The 16351-nt window shown below is 56.0% G+C and overlaps 1 protein-coding gene and 1 long non-coding RNA gene across 2 annotated transcripts in view; one reads left to right on the top strand and one right to left on the bottom strand.

The window, feature by feature from the left end:
- The window catches only part of POU2F2 (POU class 2 homeobox 2), a 77160-nt gene that overhangs the window by 40932 nt on the left and 19877 nt on the right, over positions 1-16351 (bottom strand). The window lies entirely within an intron of this gene.
- On the top strand, positions 11059-15857 carry LOC121018516 (uncharacterized). The gene is made up of 2 exons (XR_005785209.1): positions 11059-11232; positions 14145-15857. It is a non-coding gene; the product is annotated as an uncharacterized LOC121018516 (long non-coding RNA).

The raw sequence follows: 16351 nt of genomic DNA, 5'->3' as shown, positions 1-16351 counted from the left end.
ATCCCTCAAGGCTCCCAGAGCCCACAGAATGAAGTCCAAGGCTGGCTCTCCAAGCCCAAGTGGGTAAGGGCCTCTGCCAACCTCTGCAGCTACTTTGCCCTCAGAGCTCACCTTCTTCAACACATTGGGTTGGCCTTCCTGCCTCCTTTGTCAGCCTTGGCTCAAATTTCCCCTCCCAGGAAGCCTTCTCTAACTCTGCCAGAGTCCCAATTAATAGTAATGACCTCCTCTTCTGACAGCTCCAGGCAACATTCTGGGCTTTAGCACCAATGGTACTGCATTGTAATTACTTCCCATGGAGGCTGCCCCACAGGGCAGAGCTTGAGGGCAGGGCAGCATCAGATTTGTTGCTGTGGAGGAGGAGCCCAGCCCTGGGCCTGCAGACTGCCAGGGCTCCAGGAATGCTTGTTGCGTTGGGGCCCGCACTCTGCAGACTGTAATTATCCATACGGTGTATATAAGCAATGGTTTAGGAGTCAGACATATGAGGATTTGGAAACGGGTTCCTTCATTCACTTGCTGTGTGACCCTGGGCAAGTGAATTCACCTCTCTGAGCTTCAGGGTCCTCCTCTGTGAAATGGGGGCAGTAACATGGGCTGACAGGAACTTCACTAATTTTAAACATAATACTTGCCACCGTCAAGGAGTTCAGAAATGTCACGAAGTGTTCATCACATCCAGGTTTGAAGTAGAGAAAAATCGGAAACAACCTAGATGCCACCAATAGGACAGTGGCTAAGTAAATTATAGTAGTATGTGCATCTCCCCAGTATGCGGGTATGAAAGAGAACAAGACAGACATACAGGTACGGACACAGAAGGTTGTCCAAGCCACTGTTAAGTGAAAACTCAAACTGCAGAAGGATTTATACAAATTAATATCATTTATGTAAAACAGCTACAAAAAAAAAACACCATACTTTTTCTATGGGTGTGCAAGAATTGACAAACACAGACAAAAAAGTCTGAAGGTAACTAACTAATGACAGCTACCTTTTGTGAGGGGACCAACTGGGAAAGCAGAGAGCTTTTAACCTTTTCTATTACAGTTTTGGTTTTTATAGGAGATTGTATTCATTTTTTGAATTCAAATTAGAATGCATTAAATGAGACATAGGTGACGAACTACAAAAGAAAAGCAAAGAAATGATTATCTCCAAAGTGAGGAACAGTGGTTACTTCCAGCAGGGAGGGAGGGGTGTCTTGGAGAAGGGACACACAGGGGTGGGGGCTGCTGGGTGCTGGTGGCCTTCTTTATCCCCACCTAAGTGGTGTCTGCACAGATGTTCGCTCCATAAAGATTGATTAAGTTGTACATTTATGATTCGTCCACATGACTGCGCTTCCTGTGGGCAGGGGGCCAATTCATACACATTGTAGTATCATTTGCTCCCCACCTGCCCCTAACCCACTCCACAGAAGCAGACCTTCACAGAAGTCTGTGTTCAGTAGGGTGCGCCCCATAGCTGCAAGTGCTCTAAGGGACTGAGCCGCTGTCCAGGGTACTAACAGCCCAAGCCTGGGAGGCCTCAGGAGGCTGACCAAATATGCCAGCTTCAAGACTCCTTATCCTAACCAGCTGGCTAACCTTGAACCCTGCCATGTGACCCGACCAGAGCCTGCCTCTACCACATCACCTCCCATTGCTCCCCACCCATCACTCACTTCCTTCTTGCTGGCTTTCTGTCCCTACAACCCAAGCCCAAGCTCCGACATGCCTCAGGACCTTTGCTCGTGCTCTCCCCCTGCCTGGTGCCATCCTTCCCCAGCTGTTCCAGGGCCCATTCCCTCACTCATTCCAGGATTCCACTTACATGTCCTCAACAGGGAGGTCTTGGTCACCCTGCCTCACATTAGCCTTTTCTCTCATTTCTATCCTCTTTCAGCACTTCTCACTGCCTCACATTCAAGTTTCCGCAGGTTACGTACTTGTTTATTATCTGCCTCCCCCACTTGAATCTCCACACCAGGAGGATAGGGAGCATGTCTGTCCTGTTCAGTTTTATCCTCCTTTTTTTAAAAGGGCCTCAGCTACCCCAAATTGCATTAATCATAAGCTTTGGTTCACTGCCTACTCCCATTGTTGGCTGGGCAGAGCTCCCATTATTTATTTGCTTATTTTATTTATTTTAAATAATGTGTTCACGTGAACCTACCGCTTAACACTCAGATTGGAATCATGAAAATAATCACTCTGACTCTTGTCTGACCTGTTCACCACTATGTCCCCACTGCTATGTTCACATAGGAGGCATTTGGTAGCTATTTACTTAGGAGTAAATTAAGGGACAGTGACCTCCACACCATGCAAAAGGGAGTTGATGGGAGTGCCTGCCTGGCCTCACAAGGAGGCAGATGGGGGTGGAGAAGAAATCAAAGGCCAGGCCCTCCACAGGGGACAGGCTCCCCTAGCGTCCCTAGGTGCTCCCATCCCCAACCCAGCCTGGCCCAAAGCCTCTTCTGTGCAAGGCAATTCTACACCTTCATGGAGGGCCCACTGTGCCAGACCTTGTGCCAAGAACTAAGGACACCGAGCACGTCAGCCTTGCACCCACCCTTGAGGAGGTCTCAAGCCACCATGCGCCTGGCCCCAGGCTGTCCGCTGTTATCCTAAATGGTACAGACAGCCACCCGGCACCTGCTCCGTGCTTTCCTTGCCCGTCTCCCGACATCTTCCCAGTGATCCAATAAAGCAGGTGCTGTTACTTTCCCCTCTTTCCAGAGGAGCACCCTGAGGCGGGTCAGAGTGGGCAAGGACTTGCTCAGACCAGGAAGGGGCAGGGTGATTCCAGAGCCCGGCTCTCCTTCCCACCGGGTGTGCTGCTGTGCGGGTTTCTCCTGTCAGAAGACCACAAGGTCCTGGACCTCCCGCATTTCTGCAAAAGCAACTGAACGCAGCAGAAAAGGCGTCAGGTTCGGAGTCACATAGTGGTAAGGGCCCCGTGTCGCAAGGGCAGGGGTGGCATTTGCAGCAGGTATCACATTCATGAAGGGCCTCATTGAACAAGATTCCCATTTTTAACTTTCCAGTTGAGTGCTACTGGCAAACCACACCGCCTGTGGGACACTATGAATCTTTTTTTTACTAAATCAAATAATTTAATAAATGACCTTGCAAATATTAGTCGTTTGGCATTTTGTTGTTGCTGCTGCTGAGAGCACGAGTCTCTAACTGCACTTTGGTGTTCCTTTATTCTCAGCATACTGGGAAGCTCAAAAATTAGAAGTGGCCTGGGCCCCTCTCCGCCTCTATGGAGCTTGCCGAGTCCTTGCTGTGTGATTTCAAGCAAGCCACCCAACCTCTCTGAGCCCCTCTCGGAGCTGTGTGGCCTCTGAGCGGCATCCACAGATCCTTGTCTGCAGGAGCTGCTCCACATTTATTCGGAGGCGTTTAACTTGAGGGAACCAGGTTGGCCCACATCGTATGAGACAGTCCCTGCCACCATGGAAACAAACTGAGCGCTCTGGACATTTGAAAGAAAGTGAAGGATCAAGGGAGATGTGTAGGTTTTTGGTGTGACAACCATTTATTGAGATGGGACAAGTGTCTAGAGGAGCTCAGGGACAAGGAATCCAGAGTTCAGCTTTAGACAGTTATAGGAGGTACCCTGCACCGGCTGGCTACAAACACTTCCCACGCATTTTCTTATTGAATATTCTCACTGAGTGGTTCTACAAGAGAATTACTGCCAATATGCCCATTTTACACATGAAGAAACTGATGCTGAGCAAGGTTGAATCATTTGCCCGGGCTGACACAGATGGAACCAGGGTCGGCATCCAGGCAATTGGACTCCAAAGCCCATGTTGTCATCCTGCTGCTCTACCTCTCCCCCACACCCTTACTCGCTTCTTCCCTTTGGCTTGGCAGAAAACACTGGGCTTGGGCCTGGACTTGCTGTCTGAGACATCACATGCCTCCCATCCCTGTCCTGGCTATGGCCTCCTGCCAATAGGAGCAATTCGCTAAGAGCTTCCGTGTCGGTTGCCTCCCTTGAGTCACGGCAACACGGGGATGCACACTGAACAGCGTCCCCGGGGCCCCAGTACTTTGTCCAAGTTCACACAGCAAGGCCACCCGCGAGGAGAGCAAACACCTTCGGACCGACTCGCCCCCTGCACCACCTGGCTCAGAGCTCACCTCCTCCGTGGAGTATCCTAAGGAAGGACCCTCAGTTACCTCCATGCAGAACCTCTGTCTGGCAGTGAACTTCTCTGTACCAAAAACACCAGGCACTTTGAGGTTTGTGTAGAAAACATGAAATAGATACAAGGCAGGATTCTGCCTCCCAGAGGCTTCCCCTGAGCTCCTAGAGAAAAAGTAGCACGGTGACAGGAAAGGCTTGGGTATGTGCGGGGTCAGACCCTCTTCCTGACCAGCCGTGTGACCTTGGATTGGCTCGGAGCCTCCATATGAGCACCATCCCCAAAGCTCCCTCTGATTCCTCTACACCCCCAGGCTGGGTGCCACCTCCTGCCTCCTCCCTGCAGGGCTCTGTGTTGCTATGCCTGACCCTCATAGTCTCCTCTCGCCCTGGCACCCCAAGAGGGTCTTTCTTTGTTTTTGTTTTTTTTAATTTTTTTTTAATGTTTATTTATTTCTGAGACGGAGAGAGAGCGCACGCACGCATGTGTGGGGAGGGGCAGAGACAGAGGGAGACACAGAATCTGAAGCAGGCTCCAGGCTCTGAGCTGTCAGCACAGAGCCCGACACGGGGCTCGAACTCACAAACTGTGAGGTCATGACCTGAGCCACCCAGGCGCCCCCCAATAGGGTCTTTCTAAAACTTAATCAGGCTGTCACTCCCTTGCTTAAGACTTCAGGGGCTTCCCTGCATTAGAGAAATAACCCAAACCCCTTAACCCAGGCTGTGAAGTCCTGTGTGATCCGACTCCTGTCCACACCTCTCATCTCTTCCCCTACCACTCTCCCCTTTACCTACTCTGCTCCAAGCCACACTGCCTCCTCTCTGTCCCTCAAATCAAACTCTTTGCAACCCCAGGCCCTTTGCATGTGCTATTCCCTCTGCCTAGAAGACTCTTTGTCTAATTAAGTCCTATTCCTCTTTCAAGGTTCCACTTAAATGTCTTGCCCAGATGCTGTTGACTCCCTGTAAACTGTCTCTTCTTTGGAGTAACTTATCACAATTTCTGATTTTGCTTATTGATATTTACACTTAAAGATCCACATCCACTCTGGTTTGTTGACTCCACAAAAGTAGACTGCACCAGTTCTGTTTACTGCTCTATCTCCAGTGCCCAACACAGGGCCTGGCACATGACAAGGGCCCAGCAGAGGTGTGGAATGTGTCAATTAAACGGATCCTTTATGGGGCCGAGCAGCTGAGGCAGGACTTGAGTCTTCTGAGCCTCAGTTTCCACTTCTATAAAATCAAGATAATAATTCCTCCCTTACAGGGTAGTGGAAGATCCAAACAGACAATGAATATTGAAAGTCCTCTGGAAAAAAATGTTCTTCAAATATAAAAGTTCAGAAGAGCTAGAACCTAGAGGCTGGGCAACATTCAGGGAAGAGTGAGAGAGAAGGGCACAGCCATTTGTCAAGCAGCCTTATCTGCCAGACATTTTACATTTCCTCGTTCACTGACTTCTAGGAGGTGGTGGCTGTGAGCCAGAGGAGAAACCGAGACTCAGAAAGGGGAAGCTACCTGCTCATGGTGTCACAGTAAGTCTGTGGAAGAGTCAGGATTTGAACCCGGCACATGGAGGCAGTCACGTTTCCCATGGATCTCCAGCAGAACTTGACCTCTTGCAGTGGGGCTCTGGACAAATATTTAACCAGTTGGATCAGTGAAAAAAAAGGCGGGGGGCAACCAGAGTTGTTTGGACCTGAATGGCTGTCTCACTGGCTAGTGACCTTGGGCAAGCCACTTCCCTTCCCTAAGCCTCAGTACTCCATCTGCAAAGTGAGAATGATGACCATGCTCACCAACGGTTGGGAGTTCAGCCAGAGCCTGCAGGTTGAGAGTTTAGCACGAAGTAAGCTGTCAGGAGCAGCTGTTAGGACCGTTACTCTTGCACAGGAGGGAACAGCATGAGCAAAGTCTTGGGGGCAAGGTTTGGGGGATGATGAGAGGGCAGTGGAGAGAAGGTTGATCAGAGAGGACCTCTCAAAGGAGGGGCACCTGAAGCCAAATGGACTGGGACTCCCAAGTCTGCGCTCAGCTGTCAAGGCGGGCAGTGGGAAGTCTTGACATGTCCTGCACTCCATAAAGGTAACAATCTGGGGGGATTGTCCTCAAGCAGCCAGGGAGCAGGTGAAATGGCCACCAATAAGGTTCCCCCGTCTCCTGCCCGTCTCTCCAGCTTCTGCTTCCAGACCTCTCACCTTCCAGGTCTCCTGACCCCTCGCCTCCTCCCAGGTCTCCTGACCCCTCGCCTCCTCCCAGGTCTCCAGACCCCTCGCCTCCTCCCAGGTCTCCAGACCCCTCGCCTCCTCCCAGGTCTTCAGACCCCTCGCCTCCTCCCAGATCTCCAGACCCCTTGCCTCCTCCGAGGTCTCCAGACCCGTCGCCTCCTTCCAGGTCTCCTGGGCCTCCACCAGTATCCCATACATCTCAGTCACCTGCCAACCTCATCTCTATCCCAGGGTCCAGCCCAGCCCCAACTCAGGTGGGGCCCTTCCCCCACACAGCCCACAGAAATCTTTCGCTCTTCTGTTAGGAAGGCCTTTTACTAATTAGAAAATTGGGGCGCCTGAGTGGCTCAGTCATTTAGGCGTCCGACTTCGGCTCAGGTCATGATCTCATGGTTTGTGGGTTCGAGCCCCACATCGGGCTCTGTGCTGACAGCTCAGAGCCTGGATCCTGCTTCGGATTCTGTGTCTCCCTCTCTCTCTGCCGCTCCCCTGCCCATGCTCTGTCTCTCTCTCTCTCTCTCTCTCAAAAATAAGTAAAACATTTAAAAAAAAAAAAGAAAAGAAAATTATTATCTGAAGATAGGACAAAACATTTCATGATGGTGAGGAGTAGGAACGTTTTAGGCATAAGCAAGCACATGGCGTGTGGGGAGGTACGTGTGTGTATATACACCACATTTTTAACACACACTGCCTCTTTCCACGTGCCAGCGGGATCACAGACACACAGCTCTTTACTCCCCTTCACAAGCCAGGGAGCTGCGGGGCCTGACAGGAGGAAGTGGGAATGCGGCACTAGTGTAGGGGCTTGGTGACTGGGGGGGTCGCTGAGTTCTAGGTGAAGGATGGCGGCTTGGAAAGGAGACCGGGGTTCATCCTGGAATCCTCCCTCTCGTGAGTGCCCCCCTACCTGTCCACTCCCCATCGGTTCAACCCAGAGATGTCCCAATCCCTCTGCTCCTCCCTGCTCTGCCCCCAGCCCCGCCCCCAGCCCCCCCCCCCCCACCTCAGCGCCCCCTCTCTCTTTCTCCTCCGGCATGTCCCACCATTACACAGGCTCCTCCTCACTTCCTTGTCTGCTTACCCATCCACAGAGACCTCTTGAACCCATGGCTCATGGCAGACGCTGAGCTAGGGACAAGTGACGCTGTCCTCGCCCTCCAGGGCTGATGCTGGAAGCGTTACCTGGGGTCAGGAACCCGTGCCCTACACCACCCCCTAAAGCACCACCTGCCTTGGCAGGACCAGAGGGAAAGTCTTGGCATCTTGGGCTTTCCCCAGCTTCCCCTTCTGGGTCTCCAGGAGAAGGTGAGAGGGCGGGTCTGCGGCATTGAGGCTGCATCGTAGGACACCTGGACAGGGTTATGACCAGGCTCTGGAGCAGAACCCTGCCTAGCTGCCTCCCCAGGAGCCCGAGAGAACTCCAGACTCTCAAGGCACCCACAGGTCACCCACAGGACGGGGAAAACAGAGGTTCAGGGCAGGCAAGTGACAGGAGCAAAGTCACACGGCACATCTGGGGGACCCAATCCCCAGTTCTCCTGCTCTGGCTCAGCAGGTGCAGACTCATTCCAACTCCAGGCACTGAGGCCCCCCGGGGAGAAGAGAAGAGGGGCTTGAGATCTCTCTGCACTTCCTGCTGATGTTCTAAGGGCCTGGGCCTCTGTTTTCACGCTGAGGGAGCCGGGAGAAACCAAGAAAGACGTGCAAGGAGAGGAGCGACGTGGGGGCAGGCAGGGTAGGAGAGGTCAGAGGGAAAAGCGTGTAGTGAGTGGGCAGAGAAAAAGCGTGTGGCGGGAAAAGAATAACTGGGGACTCTGCAGGTAGAACAGAGAAGGGTGTGGGGGTTCTTACATCCCTGGAGGGAGGAGAGAGTCAGGAATAATACAGAGACAGAGACAGAAAGATGCAAAGAAAGAGAGACAAAGAGAAAGAGAGAACAGAATTGGGGGGGGCAAGAGCAAGCCGGGTGGGGCTCCCAGGGCCTCTGTAAACTGCTTCCCCCCACACCCCTGTGGGGAAGTCCTGTGGAGGAGGGGTCATTGTCCCCAGCCCTTGAGGAGCTGGTGTGGGAGGGGTGTCCAATCCCACACTACCCCTTCCCCTGGTCCCCAGACAGTGTGAAAGGGGTGGGTGCAGGCCCCTGAACACAACCAGCCAGCCCCAGGGGCAGGGGCCTGCCTTCCCCCACCTGTTCTTATCCCCTGCTCCGGGGGCCGGCTCCAGCTCTCCTGACTTCTGCCCACATCTCCCTCAACCTGTGGCCATCATCTCCCTGCCTGCCCACCCTGACACCGACCTGTCCATCCCCGTGGCCCCCCCAGATGACTCGTCCACAGCCCACCTTTCTGCTCCCCTGCAGGTTTGGGGTTAGCAGCCTTGATGGGGAGGGGGCCTGGTGGATTATTGAGGATGTACTGGACTGCGGCTGACACGGATGAGGAGGAAGAGGAGGGGGTCTTGGTGATGGACGATGCTGGTTCTGCAGTGGGGGGTGGCGGGGAGGGGGTGGAGGAGGGCTGGGGGAGGGGTGGTGAGGAAGCGGGTTGAGGGGGGAGCAGGACCAGGCTCACATTTGGCATTCAGGGCAGCTGACAATAAAAATGCTTTATTGCCAAGAAACTGGATCGATCGGGGCTGGAGGGGGCCGGCAGGGGGGGACGCGGAGGGCTCAGCGCAGAGGCCGGCGGCCGGGCCTCCGCAGCGACCAGGGCCCGAGCTGCCCTCCCCCCTGCGCCCCCCTCCCCGCCTCCTGCCCTTTCTCTCTCCTGCAGCCACCGCTTAGTTCTTATTATATTTTTTCTTATATATTTTTTCCCCCAGCTTCTCCTGCTCCTGTTATTTTTTTTTTCTTTTAATTTTTTTTTTTTAAACTCGCTGCACTCCCAATGCCGAAGGCCGGTTGGGGGTGGGGTGGGGGTGCCTGCCCAGGCCAGGCCCCTACCCACAGGGCGTCCAGAGCTACTGGCTCTGGGCTGAGCCCCTCTTTGCCTCCACATCCCCTTGTTCAATCAGTCTCCCCCCCAGAGCCTGCCCCTGTGGGTGCCTATCTCCCCTGCCACTCATCCTAAGGGCCTCCCTCCACCCATAAAATACCCCCCTCTCTGATGGGCCCAGGGCCCTGGCCAGGCCTTCCTCCCCTCCCCCCTACCTGGCCCCCTGCTCACTCCCAGAGCCATTTGGCTGATGGTCAGAACTGTCCGTCAAGGGGGCTCTGAGCCCCTGGGGACCCAGATGGGAGGAGGGAAGGGGAGAGGTCGGGGGTCAGGCCACGTCCCCTCAGCTCAGCTCTTTCCCCTCCCCCTTCCTAACAAAGGAACAGCCATCCCTATGCTGGGTGGGGGCGGCCTGGTACTCAGGGAAGCAGGGAGAGAAGGACTGTGGGGATGGCCATGGGCAGGAGGCGGGGGTGGGGCTCGCCTGCCCCTCCTCTGCCCTCCCCCTCGGGTCAAGGCTAAGGTGATTCCTCAACCTCTCTGGGAGGCTGGGCTGGGCTGGGAAGGGAGGAGGATCTGTACAGACAAAGAACCGGAGCCCCCGGGAGTTGGGGGCTGGGGGGGGGTCCCCCGCACCTGGGACCCAGGCAGCCCCAGCTGAGGGAGGGGGAGCAGGCACCCCTCTGGCCTTGGTCTCACCCTCTGTATGGCCCTGCCTCCCATCTGTACTGATCCCTGCAGATCCCAGAGCCACACAAAACCTTTGAGCTCGGGCAGGGTTAGACGGGGCTAGGGGGGAAACTGAGGCCCAGAGATGGGAGACGGAGTCAGAGCTGGGATCAAGGATGGAGGGTTCTCAGTGCTGTCTGGAGCCTCACCCTTTTCTCTGCTCCTACCTAAGGAGACATCCCTGCCTTCCCTGCCCAGCGCTTGGGAGGCTTAGGTAGGGGGGCAGGCGGTAAAAAGTTCTAAGGGAAGGGAAGAGAGGGAAGAGGGAAGAGGAGGTTGAGAAGAGGGAGAAGCTGAGTTTTCTCTCTCCTCCGAGAAAAAGGGGGACCAGGGAAAAGAAATTCTAAATGTGATGTGTCTCTAGCACTGGCCCGGTACAGCTTCAAGGTGAAACATCAAGTCAGAAAGGGCAGGAAAGCAACGTGGACTGGGCCTTCCCAAGCACCTGGCTATCGATGGCTGGGGACCAGGACGTTCAGCGAGGTTCTTTCTCCTGCCCACCAACACATAGCAAAGGAAGATTCACACTCCCGTCCATCCCTAACCCCACCCGACACTGGCTTAGAGCCTCCCACCTGCCCAGCCCAACTGTGGAGGGCAGAGGGGAGCCAAGGCAGTAAACGGTTTTGAGCCTATCCCTCCACATGGCCCCCCAAACCCCGCGCCCACAAGAGATGAAGAGATGCCAGAGGCAGAACGAAATGGGGAAATTTGTGCTTAAATTCTTCCACGAAGCTGGCTCTCAGGGAGAGGGCCGCAGCCAAGAGGACGTGGGGGGAGGATAAGGTGGGCCTCTTTTTGGGGGGGGTGGGCTGGCTGGAACATGGCCCCACAGCCTGCCAAGGAGGCCCCAGATGGGCCGAGGACTAGAGGGGTCCCGCTGCCCTCCCCCAAACCTCCCCTCCCTTCTCTCCCTCTCTTTCTCGGCTGGCTATCGACCGGGGCTGTGACATGGTAGATCAATACGGCAGGGATATAAAGCCGGCTGGCTGCCTGCCTGCCTCTGCCTCTCCCTCTCTCCCCGCTTGCCTTGCTTCCCTTTCTCAGAGCCGCACCCAGGTCCCCCACCCCCATGGCCCCCTTACCCACACCTCCGAGGGGCCAAGCCCCCACCCCATCCTGCCAACCACCCCCACTACAGCAGGAGAGCTTAGGGAGGCTGAAAGCTTGGACAGCCAAGAGAGGGGGTGAGTATGGGAATGGGCAGGGAAGCAGATGGGGACGGGGGTCACACTGGCAGGGAAGGGGGCTGGGATCAATTAAGGGACAGTCCTCCTGGAAGAAAGCAGGCATCCCCTCAGTTGGGAGCAGCTCGGGGAGATGGGGCCCTTTGAGGGTATGAGAGGGATGAACCTCTGGGAGATGGACAGAGGGTACCTGGGGGTGCTGGGGAGACATTGTCCTGAGCCCACAGAGTGGGGGAAGTCCTGGGTGGGTGCTGGAGTAAGGTAAGGTGAATGGATGCCCAGAACAGTGGGGCAACCCCCAGACAGCCTGCTGCCCATCCACAGAGCCCCTGGCTGCCCCATCCTTGGGTCTCTGTCGGCAGAAGCTGCCTTGGCCTCGCCCCAGGGCCTGGCCTGCACGTGTGTGTGGCGGGGGAAGTGCGGGGGGGATTGTGAGGCTTCGGACAGGGGTTCCAGGGCAGCGCTGTGCTGTCTAGCTGCTGTACGTATAGTGTGTGCGTGTGTTCCCATGCACCTGGGCGGCCGTGTCTCTTTGAGTCCCTGAGCTCTGCTGTGGAACTCCAGGACTGTGTCCCCGAATGTCTCAGCTACTGAGTCACGTCCGTGTGACCATGAATCTGTGGGTGTATCCCCGGGGCCTCGGCAGCCCTGAGTGTGTGTGTGTGTGTGTGTGTGTGTGTGTGTGTGCGTGCGCGCGCGCGCTTGCGCGCTTTCATGAGTATCTCCCCTACTCTGGGCATCCCCACACGTGTGTATGCAGATCTGCCTGACCCTCGGGGGAGTGTGCGTGTATCCCCAGCAGCACCTCGGTGACCTTCTGTCCCCAGGTGACATGGTGGCTGTGTGTTCTCGCGTTCCAGGAAACCCGCGTGTGTGAGCTGCCGCCTGAGTGTGTCTGGGCGGGCGTGAGTCTGTGAGAATCTGGGGAGTATGCAACGAGCCCCCGTGTGTCTGTGTGTGCGGACTCTGTGCCTGCGTCTGTGCGCGGTTGTCTGTGTGGTTGCGTCTGTGTGTGTGCGAGCTCCTTTCTTTCTGACTGTCAGAGAGCCAGTGTGCTTTCTGCGTGTCTACGTGATGCCACGTGTCCCTGTGTGCCGAGGGCCAAGTGTATTTCCACGAGTGGGATGGAAGCTCTGGGTGTGTCCTGCGTGTGTCATGGTGACTTGGTGCATCTGACAGTGTTGGCAGGGGCGGGGAGGGGGTCTCTGAGTGGGGGAGGGTGGCGAGGCAGCAGAGCTTTGCCACTGCGGTGCCGGCTGGCCCGTTTTATAGCTGTGGCTACATCAGCTACATCGCCTCCAAATCCAAATGTGAGGGCCTTCCTCTCTTCCCTGCCAGAGGCCCCAGATCGCTTTCCCAGGACGGTCCCACGGCCCCCTCCCCCTTCCCCCTTGGGCACCGGACCTCTGCTCCTCAGCACCCCCTGCTTTAGTGGACGCCACCTCAACTCCACCAAGCGACCTCCGTCCCTCCCAACCCCCCCAGCGCCACCCGCTCCCCCCGCCCTCCCCCCCACCACAAGTCCAGTCCAACCCAGACAAAAGCAATTACTCCTGAGGTAGGATGTGAGTGTGGGTGTTAGAAACAGAAAAAAGGGGGGAGGGAGGGGGAGTGAGAGACACACACACACAGAGGCAGGGATGGACAGCCAGAGACCTGGAGAGACAGGGACGAGAGAGACAGAGGATGAAAGAGACTGGAAGAGACCCAGACACAGGAGGAAGCGGCAGAGAAAAGGAGCAGAGGAAGGGCAACCGTGCAACGGAGAGACACACAGACACAGGGGCCGGACAGACAGAGAGCATGGAAGGCACAGTGATGGAGGCATGCAGATAAAGCATGGATGGGGGCCAGATATGCCGGGGACTGAGGAGTTGGGGGGATGGGAACGATTCACAGAGGGAAACAGAAAGACAAGACAGACAGGGAGAGCAAGACAGAAAGGCAGAGACAGCTGGGGAGAGACCTCGAAGCTGGAGGTGGAAGGAAGTTGGGAACGTAGAAAACACTGAGGCAGCAAAGCTAGAGAGGGGCTAAGGGGGGCTCAATCCAAAGCAGTTTCTCTTTCTGTGCACTCATGTGCGTGGATATACACACACGCGCGCGTGCACACACACACACACACACACACACACACACACACACACTGGCTTTCGTCCTGCCCCACCCCACCCCCGGTCAGAAGTCAGGGGTGCCTAAGCCCTAGGGGCCCACAGTCCTCCAGGCCCCTGTGAGCCAAGGCAGGGAGGGAACAGGATGGACAGACAGGAACGGTCTCCTGACAGCAGCAGGGAGGGGTGGGAGCAGACTGGGCTCCTGATCACAGGGCAGGTGGGAGCAGTATCTCCCTCTTCCCACAGTCCCTGCCGCCTCTCCCTCCACACACAGGAGGACACACCAGGGGCCTTCGCCAAGTACAAGTTCCTTACACTCTGCCCCACAGCAGCCTGTTGAGGGGTGGGGCTGCAGACCCAGGTGTGGGTGCACCCCGCCCCTGTCACGCCCCCCAGGCTGATGGCCCTCACCTCCACCAGCTCATTCTCACACCCTCACGTACACACTCTTTCTGACTATCCCTGAGCCCCTTGCCTGCTCTCCCCGCTGACTTTTTGCTATCTCCCTGTCTCTTTGTCTGCTCTTCTCAGCTTCTCCCCCTCTCCAGGCATTTCTCCGTTGCGGGGTGCTCCCTGAGTCTCCCTGAGTTCATCTCTCCCTTTCTCAGATGACTCCTCTGGCCCTCCCGTCCACACATGTCCCCAGAGAAGGGCAGATGGCTGTACAGGGGGCCTGAGAAGCTATCCTGGAGCAGTGGGCCAAGGGCAAGAGAGGGATACCTCCTTTCTTATTTCTCCCTCAAGCACCTTTTTTCCTCCTCTCTTCCTCACCCCCCCCCTCCTCCTTATCCCCACCAGGTCCACATCTCCATGTGGCTCTCTCTGGAGACAGAAAGCTAGACGTGGACCCATACAAACCCCACTTGCAAGACTGGAAACAGATCCAGGCTCAGAACAAGGAGGGAGTGGGGTGGAATGGACAAGCCAAGACCCGGATGAAACCAAGCAAAGGAAAAAAGAAAGGGACAGGGGTGGAGCCCCAGGATGGGGAAGAGGAAAGGAAGGAAACCAGAAACAGAGACAACGTAAGCTGGACAATCCGGGGGTGGGCTGGAAGTGCACATATTGACTTCCAAGAAACGTTGCTAAAATGACCTAGGGTCAGACTCTGTGGCCTGACCTCTGTCTACCAGCTCTCTACTTGGAGTTAGGGCCAAGTGCCTGCCCGCCACCCCTGGGGCTGCATGCCTGCCAGGACAATGGGCACTTCAGCCTTCACTTGCTCTGGGACCGCGAGGCCAGGGATCCAGCAGTCCCTGAAGCTGCCGAGAGAGGAAAGCCATTTGCACTTCCTCCACGTCTGTATTTGGGTCCCACCCCGTGGCTGACAGACGCTCCCAGTCCTGGGTGGGTGACAGCTATCTCCACCCAGCCAGTGCCAGCCAAAGGGAAGGAGTGATCTCCTGACACCTCGGAGCATCCCACAATGGCAAACAGCACCTCGAATCCGAATCCGACTCCACACCCAGTAAGGACTGCCTCCAGCCTGCAGCCTCACACAGACTCGCCTTATGGACCATCCCTGTGGGGCCCACCCACAGGCAAGGAGCTGCCCCCCGCTGAAGCTGCTTTCTGGCCCAGCCACCCGACCCCGACCCCGAGGCCCGTCTGTAACAGCACATGCCCTATTCCGGTAGCCAAAGTGCTAGCCCCAGGTGCAACATAAAGGTGGCTAACTGGGCTTGGGGCATCCAAGCAAGTCCCTGACCCCACATACTGACTCCCTGGTTCTGGTCTGCAGAACACCCGCAGTGCCACTCAGACCTGCATTTCCGCTTCTGGAGCATTCTGCTGCCACACCCATACTCTCACCCACGGGAGGAAGCGACTGCCTTATGGCTCCATGTCCCTGCCTCTGAAGCAGCCTTGGGTTCTCTCCACGGCCCCTCACCAGAGCCAGCAATGGAATCCTCTCACCCACAGCTGAGCTCCTGCTTCTGAGGCGGACTCTCTCCCTCAGGGTGTGCGGGCACCCTGGGAATGCCACCTGTGGGACTCCAGGGCCTCATCCACACCAAAGGCCACCAAGTCATTTTGTGGAAGGACGCAGGGGAGGGAGAGACGAAGTGGGAACACCACCTGCTCCTGCCCAGCACTGGGAGGGCCTTGGATGTCCAGCGGACAGTAGCTGTCCATGGGGACTGTGAGGCCAGGCCAGCATCCATGGTCCCCAGTAGTGACCCACCCACTTGAACAGTAACTTAGCCTTGGCTTCTCCTAACCCTGCAGGAACCCCCTCACCACCTCCTCCTCTCAAAGACTGCCTGAGCCCGCCCCCCACCCCCCAGGCAAGTCAATCGTATGCCACTCCCTCCTGACCCCAGCACCTTGCAGACCTGTGAGTTCAGGGTAGTGGGTATGTATGCCTGTCTTCCCACCAATCTGGGGCCCCTCAGAGGCCTACACAGGTCTGCCTCCCCTCTGTCTCACCAGACTGAGACACAAGGCCTGGCACACTAGAACCCCCCCAGAAATGTTGGCAGAAGGAATAAATGGATGGATTTGGGTTTATGTGTCCATGTGTTCATTTCTTTATTCATTCATTCAACAAATCCTTACTGAGCATTTACACTGTGCCAGGGACTGGGTGCAGACAGCTAATGGGGGGAGACACTACACACACAATATATGATCAGACATGGTAACGGTGCTCAGGAAGGAGGAACGGGGTAGGGGGCAATGCAGCCTTAGTGAGGGGTCAGGGAGCCTTACACAGAGAGGGAGAGCCAGACAGCCGAGGTAGGCTGAGGAGTGAACTCAAGCAAGAGTGGAGAGAAGGGCCCAAGAGAGTGGAGGGGAGGGGAGGGAAGGGAGCCGCGTGTGCACAGAGGCAGACAGCACCTCCAGGGCTGGAGGGGGTCTGGGCGCCGAGGAGGCCTCCAGATACTGGAGTGGAATCACTCACCTTCCAAGTGCGGCTATAAAGGATAGTGGGGGTGGGGGCAATGTTTGATGTAGTTGTTGTTTTGTAACAAAATGATATACCGAAGAGAGTGTGGCCTCCT

This window comes from Herpailurus yagouaroundi, unplaced genomic scaffold (assembly GCF_014898765.1).
Source record: "Herpailurus yagouaroundi ecotype Mexico unplaced genomic scaffold, PumYag 220, whole genome shotgun sequence".
Classification (NCBI taxonomy): Eukaryota; Metazoa; Chordata; class Mammalia; order Carnivora; family Felidae; genus Herpailurus; species Herpailurus yagouaroundi.
The sequence above is the reverse complement of the archived record's forward strand: the minus strand, read 5'-3'. Positions and strand labels throughout refer to the sequence as shown.